The sequence below is a fragment of the Lissotriton vulgaris genome, chromosome 3_1 (assembly GCF_964263255.1).
Source record: "Lissotriton vulgaris chromosome 3_1, aLisVul1.2, whole genome shotgun sequence".
In the NCBI taxonomy this organism is placed as follows: Eukaryota; Metazoa; Chordata; class Amphibia; order Caudata; family Salamandridae; genus Lissotriton; species Lissotriton vulgaris.
The window spans coordinates 572,391,799-572,404,065 of record NC_141689.1 but is presented as its reverse complement, the minus strand read 5'-3'; the positions used below and the strand labels follow the sequence as shown (position 1 = coordinate 572,404,065).

General features: G+C 47.2%; 1 protein-coding gene across 1 annotated transcript in view; it reads left to right on the top strand.

Moving 5' to 3' along the window:
* Nucleotides 1-828: 828 nt before the first annotated feature.
* The window catches only part of HAPLN1 (hyaluronan and proteoglycan link protein 1), a 299,937-nt gene continuing 288,498 nt past the window's right edge, over nt 829-12,267 (top strand). The window contains exon 1 of the mRNA XM_086960855.1: nt 829-1,633. The gene's annotated coding sequence lies outside the window, so the exon portion shown is untranslated. The remainder of the gene's footprint in view (nt 1,634-12,267) is intronic.

Here is a 12,267-nt window from a genome sequence, read left to right as displayed (position 1 = left end):
CATATATAAATAATATAAAACACAAACATGCTCCCACAATGGCAGATGCATCCACTTTGGTGGGGACATATCAGTTGCCCCGTTTGAGAAATCTAACTATGGTGGATTTCGCTCCCCAATGGAGGGAAACCCACTGAAACGCTGGATGGAAAATGCACTTCCCTTCCCTTAAAACAGGGCCCCTGTGCACAGCAGTAATATAGAAAGGCCGCCTAATTGCGCCTTATTTAAACCCGTTTCAAGTCATTTCAAAAAACGAAAATACTCTTGGAAAAAGCGTGTTTGCACTGGCCATGAATACAAAAATAGTTCCAGCGTGAACATTGTTGTTGCACATTGGATTTCTTGCTCCATAATCTCATAATGTGTGTTTTGGCTTCACTCAGTCTCACTTACTTCATCCAGAAAAAGTGTGTCAAACTCTGCTCTATAACGGGAAGATGTTTTCTGCGCCCTCTTCCTTTCTGAGCAAGCCTAGGTCCAGGCCCCCACGCCTCATACCCCCCACGCAGATAATACCATAATGTCACTCTTGCATTTTCTCGAAGGTTCCGTCCTCCGCAGTCCTGCCTCCACCCAGCCGCACTCATGACTGCAGCCTTTTACTTCTAAAGGTGTGCTCTGCCCAGCTCCATCAAAGCCTGCTCTGTAATTGAAGTCCCACGATACTTCCTCTCCCAAAAAAATCTGTTTGCCCAGGGTGGGAGTCAATGGCCTTACATTCTCCGTGGAGTTATAATGCCCGCTTGTTCTGGGGGGAGTTGCTGTGCTATCTATTATGGTGCTCTAATGTGTTCCTGTGGTACCCATCTGGTTCTCATTTGTGCAAATGATTGATTTGAATTTGAATATTAGGACCCCACCCTTTCCCCCAAGTACTCCACGCTGTGTATAAGTAAGTCCCTGCAGCCCGTCTGTGTCCGGTGGCACCGTGCACTGTACATTGTTTTACCACTGACAAAAAGTTGCATCTGTAAATGGAGATCTGAACTCTTTCTTCCTCCCTCTCTAAGTGACAGGAGACTCGGGCGTCCTCGCTCCACGCTGGACAGCGTTTCTTCTTCAAACCCGACTTTTAAAACTCTCCTTCCGGGATCGGCAGGGTGCTACAGAGAACAAGAAAGGAAAGGAAACTCTTCGCAACTGTGATGATCCAGTGGCAGTCGGAGGAAAGTTATATTCCCAACAAAAAATAGCATGTTTGGAGCTTTTGGGGTGATTGTTTGGACAGTTTCTGGGGCGAGAAATTAACAAACCCAGAAGAATAATTCAGAAGGAAAAAACGTTCTGAAGAGAAAAGCAAAGTCTCTCTGACCTGCAGCTCTGCGCACCCCTGTTGTCCTGGGCACTGCTCGGTGCGCGCGCGGAGCAGCAATTAGCAGGTCTTGGAGGCGTACTTTGGCTGTGACGTGGTGCTTTTCCTTTCCTCTCTCGGTGGGAAAGTGGCTTCCTCTTCCCTGGCTCAGGACCCTGTGCCATTCAGAGAGCCACAGAGGCGCATTCTGGACATTCAGTGGGCACCACTTCGCAAGGTGAGCGCTCAGAGTGCGCAACAAGGACCCCACTGCCTGCTGCCCGCACGCCCCTGCCCTCTGCCCTGTCACCTGGAGCTCCCCAGGGCATCTCGGAAAAGGTAACAACTTTTTCAGCACTTTCTAGCACGCGCCTGAGTTTCCCTAAAGCTGCAGCGTATTAAACTAGCACGGTGCTCACATTTTAAGACACATACTGGGCAACTTGAAGCTAACCTGACTAACACCAGACCCTCTTTCATGTGTACGTTCTCTGTGCTAAAACTTGCATGCCATCGCAATGCCAGGCTCCCTTTGAAGTGCAGCAGTGCCATAGCTTCAGGGCACTGAATTTAATTTCTGCGAATGATTGCTTCATAACAGACCATCCGTTGGCGCGCGTGGCCTCGATGAGTTCCAAGCCCCTGAGCTCACCTTTGTAGACAGTGGGGTCTGCAGGAGGCCGGGGAGCGGCGCAGGTGTGCGGGGGTGTGCGTGGGACGGTGCCTAGGACCCGCGCCTCGCGCTGCTTTCATGGCTGGGGTGCCCTGCAGCCAGAAGACGCGTCATTTGGCACGCGCAACTAGTATTGCCCTGGCAACAGGCATCTTTAGCTAAGCGATAACATCCTCGTTAAATGAGTGTAATGACTTCTTTTATGCAAGCACCAAAAGACTATCCGCTCGTTTTATTTACACTGCCGATCTCTTATGTGTATGGAGGCTGCAGCACTGAAACTAAACCGCAAATCTTTCACTGATACAATTTGTGGGTCTAACGGTTATGATGCTCAACAAAGCAGTAGTTGGAGCTATGTGCCTCCTACTTAGCCTTATTGGGGGAGCGAGATGTATAAAGCAACAAGCTTCTCTTTCAGCTCTGAAAACTGGGCGCCCTGTTTGGATTTCGCACAGACGCTCGTTTATGCAGAGCTGATGAACGTGGCATCTGTGAACGAATTAAGCGCGTGTTCACTTCTTCTCCTGCGCGCACTCCCGGGCCCTGAAATAATATACAACGTGTCCAGCCCATATGGGACGTCTCGCTCGGCAATAAGGGCGCCCGGACGCTCTCGAGGCTGATGTCTCTATGCCAAAGAGAGCTCGGTCTGCTGTGCGGCGAGCTGTTTAATGGAGCAGCCCTGGGTGCTAACGGCGAGAGCGTCATCAAATATTAATGGAGGGAATTGATCTCTGTGTGACGATCATTCCTCGGTGGCTGGCGCTGCATTTTAAGCGGGGCGCCCTTTGATTGGCGTGCCAGTGACCGCGGAGTGCACCGAGTGTGGCCAGGGAGGAGCGGCGGGTCCTGCTCGGGACGTCCGTGGAGCAGGGGTTGGCCCCTCGCTCCGATCTCTTGAAATGATATGCGGCGGAGACGGGGGCTGACAGAAGATTCCTGCACACGCTTTGCATTTAGATTAAACCCTTGCACGCGCTTAGGTTTATCATTTTAACCGCCGCATAATCTGAGGCGGGGGAGAGCTAACAGGCCCCCGCGAGGGGCAGCGCACCGCATGTACCGGTGTCATGTTTTGTACGAAACATCACCTGCGGGTGGAAGGCGCAGGGAGTCTGTCATGTGCTGAGTGGAAGCGGAGCCGCCATGTCACAGCCCCAGGCAGCGCCAGGGGCCTTGGCAGCAGTCTTTAGTGCGGTGGGCGGATGAGGAGCGCAGAACAGCTCTTTCCGGAGACTTGGGTGTTATAAACCTGTAACGTGGCAATGACTGGTCGGTGTCTGAATGGTGCCTTTCACTGATTCTAGTCAGGGCTTCGAAGGGGAAAACATGAGTGCAGGTACTCACCAAACCGAGCACGGGGTGGGGCAAGGAGCAGGACTGGGGGCCAGGGGGGTGGGGGGAGGAAGAACATGATGATATAGACAATTATGCCATCTGTCATATATTAATTCCCTAGTACACGTGTTAGTTGGGACACATTTTATGTATGTGCAGAGTACGGGGAGTACACAAGTGGCACAAGGCATACGCAGACAATTCATTACCTGTCTCTTACTGTGACCCTCGCTAATGTCCAGGCAGCTAATTGCATTTAAAAGACGTCATGTTTAAACTATGCTTTCCATGCCACAGATTTCCAGAACAGATTTACCAGGCTTAAGGCTGCGTATAATGATATGCACAGTGTAATATTAGGCCTGCTGTGATCTTAGCGATGTACTGTTTGATCGTAGGCCTTTCTCTTTGATCAGGGACCAGCAGTGTTTGATTCCTTCGACAACATTGTGCATTGCTAAGCCGCAGATGTGTAATCTTGTGCTTGTGTGGAGTAGGATTGGGCCAGAAACAGTCACTGTGTTGTCTTGATTCAGTGCTGTGAGATCTTGACTCTGCCGTGCGTGGTTCGGACTGTTCTTTTGATCACCGGTGTGTAATCTTGTCTACGCTCTGTGTGATGTTTATCCTGCATTGCATGATTTTGGACTGCCAACTAGCTGATTTTGGCCAAGCAGTGCCTTATAATGGTTCAGTAATGTGTGACCTTCAATTATGATGAAAGGTCTTTGGCACAGAGGCGTAGCACAGGCCCCCGCAGCCCCCGCGGTGAGGGGGGGCTGAGCTGCTGGGGCCCCCCTCACCACAGTACTCAGGCATGACAGCTCTGGATTAAATCTGGGGCCTGTGCCCCTCTGTTTACCTTGCAGGGGGGAGGGGCTCAACTTATGTTAAACCACTGCTTTGCCAAGCAATGTGTGTCCTTGATTCAACACTGTGTGACCTTAAGCCATTCTGGCCTGAACTTGATTGGCCTTTCTGATTTAGGCCATTGCAGGGTGGTGTTGGACCACAGGTATTCTATCTTGTTCTGGTGCAGTGGGGTGAAGGCCCAGCCCTGTCTGATCTTGGCACAGTCATTTCACAGTTTGACCAGTGCTTTGTTCTCATAGAGGACGCAGGCTATGAACAGATAAGGATAGCTCAGGGAGAAAAGCACACAGTTTCTAATGGCCAAATTCTAGACGCGGGTTAGAGGTTTTTAGCGAAAACTTATATTTTAAGTGTCTCATACTTTTCCCTTCACTCGGATTTAAGCTAATGGGAAAATAAAAATATTGAAAGGTATATCTCTAAATTATTCCCAGTTATTCGCAATATATTACCATGTACACAATGGGGTCTTTGTTGTGAGGGGTCATGGTCCTTCCACCAATCATTACTACCATGACAGAGGATTGAGGGGGCTGTTCCTACAGAGCAGCTTCAACACACACCCACTTACACATCATTGCTTTCACAAGTTTTTTATTTGTTTTGCAAAGTAATATCAATCAATATGTGTGCAGTTCTGAGCACCGCTCCTTTCTGCACCACCGTTTTCAAGTGTTCCTCATCCTCCTTTTCTCTTGCACCCATGGGCACCGAAATGCAGATAACTGTAGCCATATGGATGGGGCACAACAGATCAGGTCAAAGGACCCTCAAAATGAATTGACAGATTAAGAACCATGCACATTGGTAGCCACAGTGGGTGATATTGGGCCTGAACAATGTTGTAGGCCAGCATTATGTGACAACAGGACTTTGGTATATTGGGTTTTGGTGGGATGGTGTGTGAAGTAGGGCTAGTGATGTATATTGGAGGAGCCCTGTTTCATTTTGGGGGCTGTACTTTGTAATACCGGGCCAGCACTGTGTGATACGGCCAGAGCACTGTGTGATCTTGGCCTAACACTGTAGATTTAGATGGACTGGGCCAGCAAGCTGTATTAAGATGAGTGATTTTAAAACACCAACATTATGTGCAGGCAATTGCCCGTACATCTCATTAAATGCTGAGAAGAAGCCAGTTTGATTATGTCAACAACTCAAGAGAGAGAAGTTTTTTAATTAGCCAAATGTACTGATTGTATGAGTGATTGCCATGAACTTACATCATAACAGGCATTATACTGAGTTAGTATGTTACAATTGACAGAAGGTGCATTTCCGGTTCTCTGGTTGTTGAATTTGAAAGCACCCTGCAGGGGTAGACCAAACTGTTCCAAGAGGATGTAGCTCCCCGCTCTGACTATAGTGCGGAAGGATACATTTCAGGGCTCAACCCTTCTTTACACAGTGACATGGAGAAAGGGTTTAGCTCTAGATAGACTAATAAAGAGGGGTGTGATGACCTGCAGGGAAGAGGCCCCAACCCAGCAGAGAAGGAGCCTCTGAACCTTCACTGCAGCCACACCCTTCCAGCAATAGCACTATTATCACTACTGAGATAATGGCCGGTCAGGCATGGCCATCCAGTGAAAGACTCTGGAAATCTAAAACTAATGACTTACAGCAGTCGCAGCATATACCACAACAGATGATACATGTATAATCATAAACTGGTTAAATCCTTAAAAAATGAAATGACTCCAAACAACAAATGATGCAATGGATCATGCGCTTTGTGATGTTTGCAGCTTCTATTTTTATTAGTTTTGTGTTAGGCACAGCACTCATGCCTTCTTTTGTACTTGTGAATACGAGTACTATTAGGTGCAAGACCAAGCAGGCATGCACACACACATCATACCACACGCTTTCTTTAAAGTACCTTCTGAGAATGCCTGATCCCCTCTCTGTGTCGCTTCACCTCTCACACACACAAACGCAGTCATACACTCACTCTAAAGGCTCACAGCAGGGTTACAAACATGTTTTTTAATTCATACCCCACCCCAAGGATTTTTTCCTTCCGGCTCTGAGCCTGCCTGGGCTTCCGGTGTGTGCACAACTTCACATGTGTGAGTTGGAGTGCAGGGCCTGGACAGACCCTGTTCTGTCAATCACAGCGTGATACTGAGATTGCCAGCACCGGGACACCCTAACATAATGCCAGTGAGCTTCAGCAGTGACTAGCACACGGCCACAGTGGCACTTTGGCTGTCAGAGTGGTGTTCAAACAGGCTGCACTTTGACAGCCTCAACCTTAGCAACACTAATCCCACTGGGCCTACCAGACTTGAGTACCGGTACTCTCCTCGGCAGTGAAAAGGTACCGGTCCTCTGGAAGTTAAGAAATAAAGGGTGCTGCTACTCAGTCTGTACCAGCGAGCACCGGCACATCTAAAGCACTGGTTATAATTTATAGAACCCGGCCCTTGCACAGTGGCAGGCGGAGTGATACTCAGGTACTTCCCAGACTCAAAGATACTCAGGTAGCTCCTAGTACCAGACGCTAATTGGGTGACGTCACCTACCTGCGCGTTCGCACTTTGTATCTCATGTGCCAGGATGCCAGCGTGTCTCCAGTGAGCGGAACATGTATATCAGTGACCTGCATTGGCATAGGGACTTCCTGTTCTTAAAGTCAAGCGTTTAATGGGGACTCTAAGCTACCTCAATAGACATAATACACATACTATTCGAATAAGAAGATAGTTTTCATTAAAGGCATATGCCGCCCCTTTAATACAGACAATATGTTGTTAACATCCCCGGCGAACTAAAACCCCCTCAAAAAACCGCCGGCAGTTGGAAAGGCTCCGACTGCTTACAGACACCGGGCTTGTCTGCTTTCACCGCCAGCGACGGTTTGCTGAATTCTATCAAGGACTCACAGTCTGCGTGAAAGGACTGCCCCCACCCTCGGTCTACCACACCCCTCAACCCACCGCGAGGCCCGCGCCATAGACCCACCCTTTAAAACCACAGTCCCACCCAAAATTATACTCGCAGATAAAAAGAGAGAGCAAACACTGATCCTTTTAATGCCGTATCTGCCCCTCAGCAGATGAAGGCGCTGCTGGGATATACAGCGCTAAGTGTCACAGCTTCTAGGAGACACATCCAAATGGCGATGGTCGGTCTATTTTAACCAAGGGTCTTAGTACCAATGGCCACAGCATCATGCTGAGGCGTCAGTTTTTTATTAGTTTTCATCCTTTTCAGTTCTTCTAATTTGAAATATGACATACACCCTCTAAATGAAAGCGCTGGGTTAATACTATAAGTACAAGCATGTTCTGGCGGGATACATTCAGGGGCATATTATCAAGAACACGCGATAAAAGTATCGCCGCTTTATCGGCAGGAAATTGCCTCTAAAGCCACAATAATGTGCTTGATATTATGTCCTTGTGAATTCCCATAGCAGCCCAGGTTCTGGTGTTAACCTGGGCTGCTATGAGAATTCACAAGGACATATTATCAAGCCCATTATCGGCGCTTTAGCGGCAGTTTCCTGCCGATAAACCGGCGATAATTTTATCGCCTGTTCTTGATAATATGCCCCTCTGTTTGGTGCATCCGTATCGGTAATAACAATTGCTGCTAGAGGCAAGGCTTTTAAATTGAAAGTAAATGTGTGAACGTTCTGAAATACACGATATCCAGTCACATAAATACTTTGAAATTACAACATTGTATTTGGCGAATCTTTCGGTGAGATGCCTTGCTTGCTGGGATCACAGGTTCCCTCTGTTGCCCCTCTAATGAATGATCAGACATGGCGGCTCCGTGTGTAGAAACTGTAGCGCTGTCTGGCACTTTGAAAAGGTGGCTTTTGACTCATACGCAACAGAATGTTCTCTGGGGTAAAAGAAGTCTTAATGTACTCAGGCTTTCAATCAATGGCGTTTAAGGCGGGCTGCAGGAAACAGCTGGCTAAACAAATATTAGGTGTAGTGTAGATGCAATGGTATAAATTAATAATGCCGTTCTTTATTTACTCTATGAATGGCAAGTTTTGTGTAGGCCCTTAGCACCAAAGTTAGTCACTTTGTGCCACCTAGTGGATGACGAAAATAATGCATGCCACTGTGGTTTTCAAGAGAAACCACATCTGTAACCATACTAGCGTATAAAGTAATTGCAACAAGTTAACTTTGTCCTATTTCAGTTGAAAAAAATACATCAAGATTGTATTGAAATGACTTCTAGTTCCAGAGGAACATGAAGACTAATAGTTTGAAATAAATAGAATGCTGTCTGCTGCATGGTTGGGTGTGTTAGAAGCTGCCAGGTACGAGTAGCCACAGATAGCGGCATACACTATTCATAGATATTTTGAAGGTAGACACACTATTTTTAACAAATGTAACTGTTTGCTTTGGATGAGCTATGTGTGAGTTTTTGAAACGTTCGAGGCGTTAAAATTCACTTGATGTGCAAAAAAACAACCAGTGGTGTTTTACATTCGATGAGAAATGGGCCATTTGTAACTGTGCGTAGGGCAAGGAAAGATGACTTTAACTCTGGGTTTACTGGAATCAAGGGGGAGGCTGGGTGAATCACCAAAGTGAGCAAACTCACAACTTCACACGTTTTTATTTTAAACCTCACGAGCTTTGACTCACAAAGTGTTGTTGTTTTAAACGGCAGATTTAACTAGAGACATCTTAAGAATTTTGGGGGCCCTGGGCCCAACGTATTTTGGGAGGGGGGGCCCTGTTCGGAACAACTTTGATTTTGTGATCCGATTTCAGATCTTTCATGGCCTTTTTGACCAGAGGACCGATAATGCACAGGCATACTGGTCCAAATTATGCTTGCTTCTATCTATTAGTCAGGTACTGTGATGTGTGTTTTCAATATTGTAATACAGCTGCAGCTCACTAATATTATTGCAAATAATCTCTGCGACATTTCTCATATGAAAGGTCCTGTTTTGATCTAAAATGACGTTTTTTATGAATGTTGCATGGTGCTGAAAAACAGAAATTTCTCAGCAACATGTGTGCAATAGACTCCCACACATCATTCATATTAGAAATGAATTAAAGGCAAACAGTGTTTTTCTATATTTAAGAATCATTCAAGGTCATCAGGAGATGAGTTTGTAGATAACACAGCTGGATCTGTCAGGGGGCCACCCTAAAGGCTGGGGCCCTGGGCCAGAGCCCACTTTGCCCATGCCTTACATCATTTCTGGATTTAACAGCTATTAGTGGCAGAGCAAACCCATCCTTGAAACAACAAATGTCCATGCAGAGCAGGGCAGTACTGAGGCTCGGAAGCAGTCCATGGTTCTCTGCTGAAGGCCCCCACCTGCGGGCAAAGTCCTGCCCCAAAAACATTCCATGCCTCCTGTGACTCCCTCCCTCCGGCCAATATATGAGCTATCCCCCTTTCTGCAAGGCACCATTTGCCACCACCCCTCCACTATCCACTCGCAGCACTGCACATTTCTTATTTGCAGAGAGTTGGGCTGTGGCGACTGCAGTAGTCATTTTATAAGAAAGGGTGTCCCACTCATAGAGAATTGTAGACAATGATTTATGCCATCATCTTACAGCTCCTTTAGGCGGACGTAGCAAGGAGAAATGTTTTAATTTCTCCTTGTTATTCTCTCTTTCCATGTGTGTTGTGTTTCACAACAACAATACTAAGTGGGAAATACCATAAAGCATCATTTTTAGATCTGGCCTGCAGGAAACACGCATGTGCTGTCACTTGGTGATGAGCTATTGTGGCAGAAAAAAATACTCTAAGTAGGAGCTTTTAGCCTTCCCATTACTTATTCAACGGCATCATTACCACTCTTCTTTGCTGCCTTCTAGTTTGGCATTGCATGCGAGGAATCATCTTCTGCTACACTACCTTTTCTTTGTGTGGAGCATGGACCAAGTACAGATTCTTTAACTTAATCAGTGTCTGTCAGCGGTTTGTGCTGTGATTGAGGTAATATTTCTTCCTTTTTTAACATTTTCATATACTACGAACTCAATAGGACTCAAGGTATCAAACAAAGTTGTATATAAGACATAACAAAGGACTGAATTCCTGAGCAAACAACACCTAATGAATGTAGGATATGCCATACCCTCCTCGCTGCCAAGTGGTACACAAACCTCCCACCAAAACCTCCACCACCACCAAAAACAGCTTCTGCCACTGTTTACCGGGAGCGGTACAAAAGGGGTGGTGATGGACGGAGCATCTGAATCAATCAAACACTCACACCCAGTCAAAAGATCTGGGTTTAATCCATCACCGTTCTTTAGCCCACTCTGCCACCCCAGTTCAGACATGGCTATATGCAAATCAGTCTGACCTTGTGCCTCATGGGAACAGTCCAGCCCGAACTGCCAAGCAATATCTTCCCTGGACCAGAAACAAGCTTCCGAGGACCGGTTTCTGGCATTCCAGCCATCTTCAGCCCGGCTTGCTTGAATCCAGTGGCAATGTGAGCAAGGGACTCACGTCTGAGCATACCCTGCCACACTTAAGGCGGTCAAAAGCGGTACAAAAGAGGGTGGTGATGGACGGAGCATCTGAATTAATCAAACACTCACACCCAGTCAAAAGATCTGGGTTTAATCCATCACGTTCTTTAGCCCACTCTTCCACCCCAGTTCAGACATGGGTATATGCAAATCAGTCTGACCCTGTGCCTCTTGGGAACAGTCCAGTCACTTTACCACTGATTTCAAGCAAGCCGGGCTGAAGACGGCTGGAATGCCAGAAACCGGTCCTCGGAAGCTTGTTTCCGGTCCAGGGAAGACATGGCTTGGCAGTTCGGGCTGGATTGTTCCCATAAGGCACAGGGTCAGACTGATTTGCAGATATCCATGCCTGAACTGGGGTGGCAGAGTGGGCTAAAGAACGATCATGGATTAAACCCAGATCTTTTGACTGGGTGTGAGTGTTAGATTGATTCAGATGCTACGTCCATCACCACCCCCTTTTGTACTGCTTTTGGCCACCATAAGTGTGGCAGGGTATGCTCAAACGTGAGTCCCTTGCTTACTTTCCCACTGGATTCTAGCAACACGGGCTGAAGACGGCTGGAATGCCAGAAACCGGTCCTCGGAAGCTTGTTTCCGGTTCAGGGAAGACATGGCTTGGCAGTTCGGGCTGGACTGTACCCACGATGCACAGGGTCAGACTGATTTGCATATAGCCATGTCTGAACTGGGGTGGCAGAGTGGGCTAAAGAGAGGTGAGGGATTAAACCCAGATCTTTTGACTGGGTGTGAGTGTTTGATTGATTCAGATGCTCCGTCCATCACCACCCCCTGTTGTACCACTGTCTACCGGGAGGCACAGTGCAGAGTTATCATTGCAAGATGGCTTCTGGTTCCACGTAAATAGCTGTACTTGTGAGGAGAGAAGGTCCAATAGGCAACTCACCTCCATCCTGTGACAGTTTTCTGCAGCTGGGTTCAAACTGAAGCAGAATGGACTACATGGCTGCTTGGTCAGAGCGGAAAGGGTCTCAGATAAGATGGGTATCTTTGCAGTTAATAACTGCAAAACAGGGGGGACTCTTATGACCCATGTGCCTCTCACATGACACTAATCCTAGCAAGGAATGTACATGATATCTGACGGAATTCATCAGGATCCAGGCAGTTCACCAAAAATCATCTCACAGGGCACATCTGAAGGCAGAGCACCAAACTGATTGTACATCTCACAACGCATTTATTGCATGCATGCAGTGAACCCAAGTGCAGTACGAGCATTTCAAGTTCCATGTTATTCGGCTTGTCTCCTACATCACAGGTGTAACACAAACACTGACACACACACACATGAACGCACACAGGTGCACACACACACACACATGCACACACATACACACACACACAGGCATATACACACATAAACACTATCACACACATACGCATGCACAGACACAGACACACGCACACTCATAGGTACACAAGCAAACACACACAAACATGCACAGGTACACACAGACATGCACACACACGCACATGCACTCAAGCACAGTTCTAGCGCTTATAGTGATAAAGAAGGACAGTGTTGCAATATCGTCAATACCCACATAGTTACAGAAGGGAAACCTGTG